Raw genomic sequence first — 4911 nt, 5'->3', positions numbered from 1 at the left:
CTATAGAAGGTGAGAGGGGTTAAACAGAGGAACAGAAATTAGATGGAGATTTTGAGTAATCTCAGAAAAACTATGTGGGTCAGACCTAGAAAAGCCAAGATGCAGATGCTTGCAAGAAGACATTCCTCTTTCAATGACTGAATTCCATTCTGCAACTAGGTCATCCAATGAATTGGTTGCTAAATGCGGAATTGTATATACTATATACATTACAATATTCAGAATAAAGAAATGGTCAAAGGAAACTCCAACTTGATGATTTTGCTTTTATTTGTATAACTCTCACATGTACTATCATCTAGGTCTAATTTAATGGCATTTTCTGAAACAGAAAATACATGCTGTATATATTGTGTTAAATATTCTACAAGGTTTCTCAGTACAAACAAGCAGAACACACACACAAACACAATCACTCTTACATCATTGGAATCTCAGAATGCAGCATAATTCTCCACGGGAGAAAATTTTAGCAGTAATCACATGCAAAATTTCCCCTGTGTGGAGGATCCCACTGTGTGGAGTCTGAGTCTTTGCCTCACTATAAATGGGAAGGTCTGAACATGCAATTCTCTAAATAAGCTAGAAGACTGAGCAGCCTAAACTGCCACAGGTACTTTCCACTCCCTGAAAGAGTGAGTGGAAACAGTGAGTGCATCTCTCTTCAGCAATAACTTTGAGCACACATGAGCGCATATAGAAATTTAAGGGAAAAGATCTTAAGTGGGTCAGCAGATACAGCACAATATACAATTAGATGATCTCACCAGTAAAGACTTCACAATTTGAAATCATTCAGTAGCCAGGATTAAAACTGTATATGTTGCTCTTCCTGTCTCTGCCAAGGCACCGCGTGGTCTACTCGCTAAGCGGCCGAGAAAACCCCGCTGCACCCTCAGGATGACTGACTGAGTGGGAGGTAGCTGCGCCGGCAGGGGTTGAGACCCCTGATAACAAACTCTTTGAGAGGTGGAGCACCGATGACGTACAGATCAATGGCATTTCCCTGCAGGATTACATTTCAGTGAAAGAGAAATACGCCAAGTACCTGCCCCACAGCCCCGGGCGCTATGCTGCCAAGCGGTTCCGCAAGGCCCAGGGCCCCATCGTGGAGTGGCTCACGAACTCCATGAGGAGGCACGGCCGCAACAACTGCAAGAAGCTCCTGACTGTGCGCAGCGTCAAGCGTGCCTTCGAGATCATGCACCTGCTCACCGGCGAGCGTCCTCTTCAGGTCCTGGTAAATGCCATCATCCACAGCGGCCCTCGGGAGGATTCCACGTGCATCGGAAGAGCAGGGACAGTGAGGCGGCCGGCAGTCGATGTGTCCCCACCGCGCCGGGGGAATCAGGCCATCTGGCTGCTGTGCACTGGTGCACCAGAGGCTGCCTTCCGGAACATCAAGACCATTGCTGAGTGCCTGGCCCCTGAGCTCATCAGTGCTGCCAAGGGCTCTTCCAGCTCCTACGCCATCAAGAAGAAGGATGAACTAGAGCATGCGGCCAAGTCCAACAGCTGAGCTCTTAGCTGCTGCCCGATAAACTCTGCTCACAAGAAAAAAAAACTGTATAAGTTATGTTTGAAAAAGGAAAATGGAACAAAAATGAGCAGAAGATAGCCTTTTTAAAATTCACAGATACATAACAAATCATTTAATGTAATTCTTTTAAAGTAAAATTTAGAATTATTGAAGTGTGACACACAACAAATATGTTAAAAAGCGCATTAGTCCCAATAAAGAAAGAAATAGTAAACTGGATAGGAAGACATTTTCCACAATGAAATACAGAGAGCTAGAACCATAAGAACTAATCACTAAGAGACACTGAGCACTCTGGGAAGCTGTGGCAAGAGGGTCTCAAGTTGAGTTCCAGCCTGGACAACTTAGGGCTGTGTGACAGCTTGTCACAAATTTAAAAAAGAAAAAAAAAAGGCTGAGAATGACAGCTTAGTGCAAAGGCCTTGTTTTCTTCCAAGGTTGGTAAGGGGAGGGATGGAGACAGAGACAGATATTAAACATAGAATAAATTGTGTATGAATATTCTAAAAATATGATAGAAGGCATAAATCTACATATTCAGAATACTCATAATAAAATAAACAGAACCAGACTCTTAGCGATGCTGTACAATACCAAAGAAAAGAGAGACTGTGAAAGCAGTCAGAAAGAAAACATAGATGATCTACGAATAAGTGACAAACTCACAGCCAGCTTCTTACTAACACTGATATGGAGCCAAAATAAAATTACAGGATTATCGAGGGAAAATGATTATCAACCTAAAGTTATGTGTTCAACAACTACATTTTAGAAATAAAGAAAAATCAAGACATCCTCAAGAAATTAAAAATTATTATTTATTGGGCAATTAAAATTAAAATGTCCTAAATTTTATTGTTCAGGAGAGGAGCCAAAATGTGAGTATAGCCCCTTCTGACTCATGTGTGTTACTATGAATCCTAAGATTTCACTTGTGAAATGTGATAGATTGTTCATACTAAAGTGTAGATAGTTCATACTTTCATCCAGTAGGTGGAAAAACTTAAATGCTACACCAATAAGATTAAATCTCAGTCAACTATTAGAAGAAAAGAAAGGAGGATGAATAAAGATAAAAATAATTTCATACATGCCAGTATTTACAGTGAATATATAAATTAACTAAAGATGTTCTGACTGGAAAAATATTTGAAAAAATATAAGCTTTTATTTTTATAAGAGAAAAAAACATCAGAAAGCAGACATGTCAAGAGTAAAAGATGAAAAAAGCAAAGGATTTTAATTTTTTGTTTTGTTTTAATTAACAATTTCATTGATATTAATTGTTACAGCATACTGTGAACTTGATGGGCCTGATAGCCACCCAGAGGTTGAGTAAGCTACAATTCTGGATGTGTCTCAGTCGTCATAGAGAATATGACCTACATATAGCTCCTGGTCTCCTCCTCTACGGAGCTGCTTCTCAGCTCTGTTTTCTAGTCACCATGAACTTAGCAGCTGCCACCATAATGCTTCTGCCTTGGAGCCAACAAAATGTGTATGGAACACAAACTGTACGGCAAATAATCTCTCCCCCTTCAATTTATGGATGCTAAGTAATGGGAAGATTGACTAACACAGAAAATTGGTACCAGAGCAGTGGAGTTATTGCTGTGACTCTACCTGAGCATGTGGTTCGAAAGTCTTTGGAACTGGCTTGCAGGAGTTGTTTAGGAAGATTTGGAGACACAGCCTAGAGAAGCACTAGAATGCTCTAAGGAGAGATTGATCGGTGATTCTGTTCAGAGCTTAGAAGACTAGAATGTTGATAGGAATATAGACAGTAAAAAGGAGGCTCAGACTTCAACTGGGGACCTTTGGGAAATGGACTAGAGACCATACCTGCTACAGTATAGAAAAAAAAAATTAGATTTTTCTCATGTCCTGAGACTGCATGAGACTGAGCTGAAGGGTGCTGGGGCTAATCTGGTAGAAGGAATTTCAAGGCAGTAAAATGTTGACTGTGGCATGGGTATTGCTGGCTGCACTTAAACAGATTTATAGTGAGAATCAGGAGTAAAAGCCAGAGCAGAAAACTTTGCAAAATTTAAATTTTGGTCCAAAAAAACCCACATGTAAAGTTCAGACCAAAAGACATGTGGTTGCTGAAGAGGTTAGCACCATTAAAAAAAGAAGAAAAGAACCAAGAACTTTGAAGGGACAAAAAAGAAGATGTCCTGAGGACATCCTGCAATCAGAAACTCCTTTATCACAGGCTAAAGGGTTCAAAACTGGCAAGTTCTCACTTGAGGAGAGTGTCTCTGGACAGCCTGCCTGAAAGGGCCACCTAAAAGACTTGTTTCTCAGGACTCATTTTACTGCAGTCCACAATCCATGCATTCAGAGTCCACAGTAGCCATGACCCAAACAGGCCTGCTAGCAGTTACCCTTGTTGTTGTCCTTATGGTGATGGGGTTTTTTGTTTTGTTTTGCTTTATTTTTGAGACAGTGTCTCTCTGTGCTGTTCAGGTTGGCCTTGAGCTCACTTTGCACCCAGCCTGGCCTTGAACTCATAGCCATCCTCCTGCCTCAGCCTCCCAAGTGCTGCAATTACAAGCCTGTGCCACCACGCTGGACATGGTGGTGATTTTATCTTTATGCAGAATGCCAGAGTTATAGGTCATGAAGATTTCCACCCAAATTTCAGAGGAAGGCCCCTAAGATTATTTAAAACCAATGAAGAGGCAGCATGAAGCTATAAGAATGAAGCTATGGCTGGCCAAATAGCTCAGTGGATTAAAGCATCTACAAGCAAGAGCAGGGGCTGGGGGTTCGATCCCCAGGTCTGCTGTGCTTGCCCCAGCCCCAGAATGTACTGAGATAGCAATTGAGACTGAGCATGGTGGCGCATACCTGTCATCCCAGCTCTTGAGAGGCTGTAAACAGATGGATCACCAAGTGAGTGAGAACTTCTGCGACTCTCCCAGGACCCCTAGATCTAGCCCAAGCGCAGACCCAGCTAGGGTATGGGAGAGCTTCTGTGCTCCCCTGAGCCCTGGGCCTGGGGCAAAAGAGAGGTGCACCACAAGTTCACCGTTGTGCCAGAGGGGCACAACAGGTTCACTTCCAAGAGCTGCAGCAGGAAGGAGCTGAACACAACAGCTAGACCCAGGCCAGGCATAACTGGATAAACACAAGCTTAATAGATCTACATCTGAACTTCAGTAGGTGCTAAGGTTATAACTGCACCAAAGCTCTACACCAAAGGTCAGAGGTCAGTGCTATATGAAATGACAAAGGAGCAAAATGCAATCTCAGACCTTGGGCCCACCCATAACAAGTGCAGAGGACACTAGCTCAGCTGAAATGAATGAATTAACAGTGTCAGAAGTAAAGAAACAACAGCAGAAAAATATAGAGGAACTCAGAGC

At 42.4% G+C, this 4911-nt stretch overlaps 1 pseudogene; it reads left to right on the top strand.

Moving 5' to 3' along the window:
• The first annotated feature begins 904 nt into the window (after nt 1-904).
• On the top strand, nt 905-1519 carry LOC101563735 (annotated as a pseudogene).
• The last annotated feature ends 3392 nt before the right edge of the window (nt 1520-4911 follow it).

Source organism: Octodon degus, unplaced genomic scaffold (genome assembly GCF_000260255.1).
Source record: "Octodon degus isolate 3935 unplaced genomic scaffold, OctDeg1.0 scaffold00158, whole genome shotgun sequence".
In the NCBI taxonomy this organism is placed as follows: Eukaryota; Metazoa; Chordata; class Mammalia; order Rodentia; family Octodontidae; genus Octodon; species Octodon degus.
The sequence above is the reverse complement of the archived record's forward strand: the minus strand, read 5'-3'. Positions and strand labels throughout refer to the sequence as shown.